This window comes from Nuphar pumila, chromosome 7, assembly GCF_984573655.1.
Source record: "Nuphar pumila chromosome 7, dmNupPumi1.hap1.1, whole genome shotgun sequence".
Classification (NCBI taxonomy): Eukaryota; Viridiplantae; Streptophyta; class Magnoliopsida; order Nymphaeales; family Nymphaeaceae; genus Nuphar; species Nuphar pumila.
Genome location: NC_143255.1, coordinates 24,239,199 through 24,247,862, shown reverse-complemented (window position 1 = coordinate 24,247,862; position 8,664 = coordinate 24,239,199). Strand labels below are relative to the sequence as shown.

The 8,664-nt window shown below is 39.7% G+C and overlaps 1 long non-coding RNA gene across 1 annotated transcript; it reads right to left on the bottom strand.

Moving 5' to 3' along the window:
• Positions 1 to 7,094: 7,094 nt before the first annotated feature.
• Positions 7,095 to 8,137, bottom strand: LOC149831554 (uncharacterized). Its single transcript, XR_016433031.1, has 2 exons — positions 8,002 to 8,137; positions 7,095 to 7,427 (listed from the first exon to the last, which is right to left on the bottom strand). It is a non-coding gene; the product is annotated as an uncharacterized LOC149831554 (long non-coding RNA).
• Between the last annotated feature and the right edge of the window lie 527 nt (positions 8,138 to 8,664).

Sequence of the window (8,664 nt, the reverse complement as noted above, 5' to 3'; positions counted from 1 at the left end):
GTCAAAACCAACCTAGGAACCCTAAAAAGAAACCCACGGGCACTAGGGAGCTCCAAGCTCTGTTGGGTGGCGATCCATAACTGGGAGCAATGGTGATCTTCTCACCTATAGAGGATTCTCTTGACCAACACGATGGAGAAGAAACAAATCCAGATTTAGAAGAAGAGAATGCGGAAGAGATCCAATATGCAAAAATCTATAAAGGTGAAGGTGTGGTAGATGAATTTTTGGATCAATCCATCTTAGAAGAAGTGGAGAACTCCAATGCAGTCTTAATGGCCATTATGCATGAAATCAAATAGCAATTTTTAGAAAACAATGCACAGTTAAGAAGTAATAAGCAGTAAAGTCCTAAGCCCAAGGCCCAACAGGGACCAACTCAAAAGATATAGTCGACCTATGTGCCAGAGTTAGTGATCACAGTTGTTTGGAATATTAATTCATGATCCGATGAGTATGAAGAATGAGTTTGGACACTTAAGGAAGAACTCAAAAGTTTGTCCCGTCAGATTAAAGGATCCAAAGGAGAAAGGAGACTTTACGAGATCCAAGACTTCATTTTGGGTCCAAGTTGTGAACCTTTTGAAATCTCTTCACGAAAGTTCATCAAATTCAATAGAATGGGTAACCTTGAAACTCATGTCACCTTCTTCCTAGACGCATGCTTTGACTGCCTACACGATGATCGTGCCCTAATCTGATGGTTCCCAAGAAGCTTGGAAGGAGAGGCTCTAACTTGGTTCTCGACTCTGAATGTTCATCAAATAAGATAGTTTCAGACCCTCATGAACTTGTTCATTGAATAATTTAGATTCAAAGTGGATGCCCAGCCGATGATCAATCAACTCTATAGTCTCAAGAAAAAGTGGCAAGAGATCAGTGTACCATCGCATGAAGAACTCAATTCAAGAGTCTGATGTTGTCACCCTTATAATGAACAACTTTAGTCAACCTCTCAAGGGTCTCTTGCCTACTCAAAGGTGTGAGACCTTAAAGGATCTGATTGATGTTGCCACTTGGATAGAAGAAAACCTTAAAAGTGGCAAGTATAATGAGATCTTGGTCAATATTGGATCTAAGAAAAATAAATTCAAAAAAGAAAAAAATACTTGGGATCCAAGTTAGTGCGGCTACTCAAAGGAAAAAGAAAAAGGCAAAATCTCCCAAGAAAAACAAAGAGTTGACCCAATATCCAAGACGGCATAGCTACACAGAGTTCACCGAGATCTAGCAAACTCAATCTCAAGTCTTGGATATTTTATTGGAAAATGAGGAATTTTAATTGCCTAAGTGTCGGATCCTCTCTAGATGAAAGAAAGGTACCCAATCAAATTCTACAAATATCATCAGGCTCTAGTTCATGACACAAAAAATGTATTTCACTTAGACACATAATCAAGCACCACATTAAAAAAGGTGAACTGATATTGGAAAATAAAAAAGCTTAGAAGGAACCAACGTGCACTCAAAATGAGGAAGTCTACATGATTAGCAAAGTTGAACCAATATTGAAAAAATTTATCATAATCTTGAGAGTCTACGTTGACTTTGCTGATTAGAAAGGAACCTCATGGTTGTCTGAGTCACCACAGTCTGCTTGCACTCAGATCTACCAATGTGAGAGTCAAATCGATGAGAAAGAAGAGAATGCTTGTATCCAAGTACCATAAAAAGAGATTGTGCCTGAGTTATCCACTAAGGCTGTCATTACAAAAGAGAATAAGGAATGTCTTGTCAATATTTTAGAAAAAGAAAGTCTTGTCATGGCTTTAGAAGAGAAAATCCTTGTGAAGGAGCTAGATCAGTTCTCCCATAGCTCTAAAAGAAGAAGCTCATAATATATTTGAATCAACCATTAGTTCTCCCACTTTAGAGGAAGAAGTGGTGTTTAAAATTCCCATCAAAGAAGTGGTGTTTGAGTATGTTGATACAATGGAAGATTTTGACTCATCCAACTCAACAGATGTGGATGACCATTTTCAAATGAACTGTCTAGATAATGTCAAAGAGTTTTCTTAGGAAGTTGAAATTCCTCTTGCCTCTCTTGAGGAAAAAGAAAGTTCAGTTGATGAGATTTTTTAGGACAACTCAAAATTTGTTAAGAAAGAATGCAACTTTGTCATTTATGTATACAAATTTATTTCTGCAAAATCATGCACCAGATTCATAATAGAACTTGTTTCACTATTCATAATTATCTGTTATACAAATCAAATGTTGTATGGCTTGTCCAGCTTTTTAGAGATTGACTTCTGAACAGAACCTTCCCTTTGATGGTTCTCTCTCTCTCTCTTTGAAGGTTTTTTTTTTTAAAGGATAATAAGATCTTTAGATCATGTTATGTACACAAACCAGAGGTGAATCATCACCCAATTAAAGCAACGTCCACAGCCTGCACCAAAAATCAAACCAGGTTCAGCTACAGTTGCAAGGCCATCATCAAACCATTGGCCTCCCTTTGGACTGACCTCAATTGTAACCATTCCCAGAGTTCATTGCTGATTTTGCGTTGTATTGGGAACCAGTTTGGAACAACAACATCAAAGGTTATCTCATTCCTGTGCTTCCAAATTTGGTGCCAAGTTTGTGAAAGAACAACAAGAGCCTTAACGATTTTTACGACAGTGTTAGAGGGCAAATTCTTCTAAAAAACCCACTGCCTTTGGTTGCAAAAATTGACGCTCTTGTGACTCAAGATGAGAATAGTAGGAAGAAGCTTGTGTGGTGCCGACAGCAGTCTCCAACAAATCAACTATCTTTTCTCATGCTAAAAATACTGATTTCAATGTGAATGTGGTTTAGCTTAACATACGCAACACAAGTATGGGTGCTCGGCGTGGATGATGCATGTGTTCACATTGTGGCATTCTTGGCCACATAAAGGAGAAGTACTACAAATTGCGTGGGTACCCACCAAGTCATCACTTGCATAAATCAGGAGCAATTAGTTCCTCACCAACCATAAATGCAGCATCAACTCAATGTAATGAAATAATGGATGAGACGGTTGCACTCATCTAGATTGAGTACAACCAGCTTGAAGATGAGTCAAGCTCAAGAGAATCTTGAACCAAAGGTCAATGGATCTATACAAGTTCCAGGCAGTTACTAAGTTATAAAACATATACTCAACCATTTGTATGAATGTCTAAATGCTAGAAATAGCAACAAATAGTAACAATCAAATGTAATCTGAGCTTTCTGAAGACAGTAGTAAGGCTTAGCAAGCTGCGGTTAATCTAAGAGCCTGCCTTGAGCCTTATACCATCAGCATGTGTTTGTGAAGCTCATTCACTGCCTGCTAGGTCCATAAAATTTTGTACACACAGGCTAGTTACAGAGTGCCATAAAAGTTTTCATTTACATAAAATTTACAACTTAAGGGAATGAGCTTACAAGATTTCACACAGCCTGAGTTTGCATGGAGGCTACTGATCATAGAGAAATGGACATCGTAAAAGTGAGATCTAAAATGAATCAGAAGGAAATATCACTACAACCTAATCCAGTTTCTTACAAAATCCACAAATATACAAAGATCAAAAGGATGGCAGAGAGGGGAAAACAGAAGCACACCTTGGCCGATATTAATCGGGTATTATGATCTTTTTCATCTGAGACGAGAGCATAATCGGCCAAGATGACGACGTTGGTTTGGATCTCCTCTGATATGCACTTGGTTCCGGTCGAAGGAAGGTTCAGCCAAATGCCTTGCACACATCCAAGGCCCAGCCCCCAAACAAAAACCAAAAGGATGCCTAAATTCATCATCGTCATCTCTCTCTCTCTCTCTCTCTCTCTCTCTCTCTCTCTCTCTCTCTGCAGAGCTGCTTTGTATTGTTTCAGTCCCTCATGGAACCCTTGGATCTCTTTCTCTGTCTTCCCCTTTGCTTCTTTCAACGGCCCTCACTCATCAACGTTATAAGCGTACAGGTGATGTCGGTGCCCGACGAGGGGTATCGACGGGGCGACAAAGTCGTCATGGCTAGAGGTAGACGAGGAGGAGGAGCCACCCATTGTGTTGTCGAAGGGACGCCGCCTCTTGGCGCCGGAGGCGGTGGTGCCGCCACCCGCCGCTCCAATGGAGCCCTTGCACAGAGAGAGAGAGAGACAAGCCCGTCGATGCATTTGGTGTGGAGGCTGCGAGGAGAAAGGAGGAGGGAAGAGGGAGAGATCGTGCCCTAAATGAGCCTTTTAATATTGAAACTTAGCGACAGAATTATTTCATTGCAAAAGTCGTCACTATTTAGCGACGGCTTCGCGATGGCACAATTCTGTCACAAACACCGTCTCTAATTTGTTGCATAGTAGCTACTGATTTAATTTCATCGCGCATCCATCACGAATTAGCGACGAATGAGCGACAAAATATTTTCTGTAGCTAATTTCATAAATAATTCAAATGTTAGCGACAAATATTTTTCTCTCGCTAATTCATCGCAAATTTACGATGGATTTTTTTTGTCGCAAGTTTCCGTCGCTAATTGAAGTTTTTCTTGTAGTGGCATAGTCTCTTTCCTTTTATCGTTAGGATAGAGACGAGACCCTATCCAAATGGGTGTTATGTTATGTACAAGATTTTAGGGATTAGTTTCTGTGTATAGATTATCGTGTTTGTGATCCCGAAAATAGTGGGATGGTTGTATATATTGTTTGTTCTTTTCCTAATGAGATACGATGGAAATTCTTTCTCATGATTTTTGGCTCTTCTCTTCACATGGTATCTGAGGCACTAAAAGGTCTATCATTTTGAAGTTGAATGCCCATTGAAGCTAGTTTTTCCATATCTCACTCGTTAAAGTAGATCATGAAGTTTGTTTCAATCGCAATAGGCATATCTTTGAGTTTGGCTGTGGTGAACCACAAGATAGCGTCAGTAGCCCTATCATCATCATCGTCTAGGTGGACAGTAGGTCGACCTCTGGTTTTGCACTCAAGGTTGCTCATCACAAGTTAAGTCATTACTTCTGTTTTTGTGATCTCCTTTGATCGTTATGGCTAAATCTGTTACTACATCTTCAAACCCATCCGATGAAACTACAAATCCTCTTTATTTGCACCATTCCTATAGACTCAAAACTGTCTTAATATCTCAATCCCTTGATGGGGATAATTACGCCACCTAGAATAGAGCCATGATAATGGCTTTGAGTGCCAAAAATAAGATTGAGTTTATAGATGGCTCCGTCTCAAAACCGAAAAGTAGATCCACAAACTACCCAAAGTGGGTGCGATGTAGCAACATGATCTTATCATGGTTGTTGAACTCAATTTCATGGGACTTGGCACATAGTGTGATCTATACTACTACAGCCCATGAAGTATGGTTAGACCTTCATGAGAAATTTTCTTAAAGTATTGCTCCCCATATTTATCAAATACAATATGCCATTGTGCATCTCTGCCAAGACTCAATGCCAGTTGCTACATATTTCTCTAAAAATTGAGGCTCTTGTGATTCAAGATGAGAGTAGTAGGGAAGCTCGTGTGGTGCCGGCAGCAGCCTCTAGGAAATAAACTCTCTTTTCTCATGCTAAAAATACTGATTTCAAGCGACAAAAGTATGGGTGTTCGGCGTGGACGATCCATGTTTTCACATTGTGGCATTCCTGGCCACATAAAGTACAAGTACTACAAATTGCATGGGTACCCCACCAAGTCATCACTTGCATAAAACAGTTTTCACGGCCACCGACTGTTTAAGTGGAACTATTCATGGTATCCAATGAACACATGTATCCACTGGAAGAGTGAAGCAGATCAGGTCATGCTGAAAATGAGCGTTTTTGCTCATGCGGGCATCTTGGCCGTCTGTTTGCATTTTGGATGAATGCCACGTGGTTTTGTTGATTTTTGAACTTTTTAAAATGCAAATCGGGTGGCCACGATGTCAGCATGAGCAAAAACGCTCAATTTCAGCTTGACCTGATCTGCTTCCCTGGAAGAGTGGACACTGGAACACGCTGGGTAAGATTGGCAAATTACAAGTGGTGGGGTTTGTGGTTGTAAACTCTGGGTGGTACAGCATCAGCTCTCCATCTACTGGGTGAGACAAAATTCATTTAGTGCTTTCGGATCTCATATCTACTTATCAGATTAAGCCAAAACAACTTGCACTTTTAAATTTTTCCGGTCAAACGCGTGTGAAACCGATTCCTAACAGTCCATTCTAATGTTACGGGCCTTACCTACAAAGACGGCTAGCAGAAGGCCTTGAACGACCCAGTCCATGTCTGAGTCTGACCCAAAATTATTCATAATACAACTATACCTGGATCTGACTGAACCCATTAAACTATATCATGATCAAGAGATCTTCAAAATCAAGAGACATTCATTTGCTTCATTACCAAATGTACTGTGAAAATTAAAGAATTTGTGTGAATTTAAGTCTCTATGGGTGTTTTGAAAAATGAGTCTGGGCCAGGTCAAGCACTTTTAGAGGCCAGTTAACCTCTAGTAGGGCCAGGTCAAGCATTTTAGAGCCTTGCTTGTGCAATCTGATCAGCCTGTCACTCGGTCTGGTTCAGGTCAGGCGCATAAAACTTTGACCAAACCCAACCCAAACTAATTTGGGTTCAGGTATGCCTGGAAATTGTAGATCATATAAGTTAACGGGATTGGGTATGTATCGAGTACCGTATAATCAGGTTGGGTCTTCAATAAACCTGATGTAATCAGTTCTGGTCATAACAGGTTCGGGATTCAGCTCTGGTCGGTATTCCAGATCCTCATTTTTTGTACTGTATTCATGATTGTCATGTATATTTTGAATTTTGTTTCATCCTTACCTCATTGGATATTATTCGAATCTGGACTTGGATTTGGATCCCTTCAAAGGGAAAGTAGCTTAGCTTGGATGAAGGTGTGGAAAACCTATTCACTCACCAGCATTTTAGGAATGTGGTTTCCCTTCTTCTATCTTATGATCTTATTATCATTTTATTAAATTTTTTCCTTCGCTCAAGAGAGAGAGAGAGAGAGAGAGTACCATCAAAGGGAAGGTTCGGTTCAGAAATCAATATCTAAAGAGCTGGACCAATAGTGAAACAAGTTTGTATTATGAATCCAGTACATGATTTTAGAGAAACAAATTTCCAAAATAATTTTAATTTATTGCAATTTATTGGCACTTACAAGGTTGTTGTAACACAACCATGACATTGTATAGCAATCCAATTTATTCAGTTACCGTCGGCATGTTATTACATAGAAACGTCCCGTTTACCCTATACTGGGGACCTCAAAAACTGTCCCATCCCTCTTGCTAACCCAAACCCATACCCTTTTGCAGTCAATATTAAGAATTACACTTGAGCCTTCTTTAACAATAAAGGCCTTCACATTAGGGTTCTCCCTCTCAATGGTGGTTGCTGCAATTTGCCCATACGCACCTACCAATTCTGGCCAAGAGCTCTTACCTGCACCTGAATTGTTTCATCTCCCTCGCATTAGCATCACATGGTCCAGCAGAAAAGCAGCAAAAACAATGAAATAATACAATTGCTAGTTACTGTAAAGCCATACAACTGCACTGAAATTGGGGCAGTCCAAATCTGCCCCACAAAGACCCCGACTTGCTGAAATGACCCAATCAAGATCTAGGATAGATGTTTGATATAGAGGGCTCCTTGTATTACGTCTTCTAGGAATTGATTACTCATCAATTCTTTTCATGTTTTTTCTAAACAAAGAAGGGTAATAAAATGTTTTGCTCTATTACTAATGCAATTCTTGATTCTATGATACCATATAGGGTGTTCTTTTCCATACATGGCTTGGGTCAGGGTCAGGGTCAGGGGCCGGGCCAGGGCAAGTAGTTAGCAAAGCATTTGCCCAAGCAGTGGGGTGGTTTAGATACAGCTGGAAAATGAACGAAGAACAAAATGAAGACTCACCTACATGACATGAGTAACTTACAATTTACAGAACAAACCTTTTCGTTCTGATGCAATACACCTATATATGTGACATGAATAATATATGGTAATCAAGCCATACCTTCGCAAATGTCTGCCATTTCTCTCTTTGAAGACGTTCACTTACGGTTATAGCAAGCCATTGCTAGTGGGTATTTATAGATTTGGCTTGATAGTTATCCTTACATTTCGTAAGGTGGTGAATGCCTTGTTGGAGTGGTTTTCTTAAATATATATATATATATATATCTTCAAAAAAGAATTTGAACACCTACGCAGTCAGATCCTTATGGTTGCTGACATTCCATCAGTTAACAGTGTGTGCTCTAATATTATGAGAGAAGAATCCCGTAAGTGCGTCATGAATAGAGATACTATCCAGGTTGATGATAATCACAAAGAATCCAGTAATAAGGCAGCATTTACTGCTTCTTTCTCTAAATATGATGATCGTATCAATACCAGCTACAAAGGCAAAGGAAAAAAAACTTACTTGTACTCACTGCAAAAGGGATGGTCATTCTCGTGATAGATGTTGGAAGCTTCATGGGAAACCTGGTGTTCAGAAATCTGATCAACAAAATACTACAGCTCAAGTTGCTTCAACAAATCCTAGTGACACAACTTTGCAAACATTAACAGAGCTGCTTCAAAAACTCTGCAAAGAACATGAGAAAACAGCAATGGTAGCATCGGCCTCTAGTCATCCTCAAATCGGTAAGTCTTTTGTTGTCTTAACTGATCA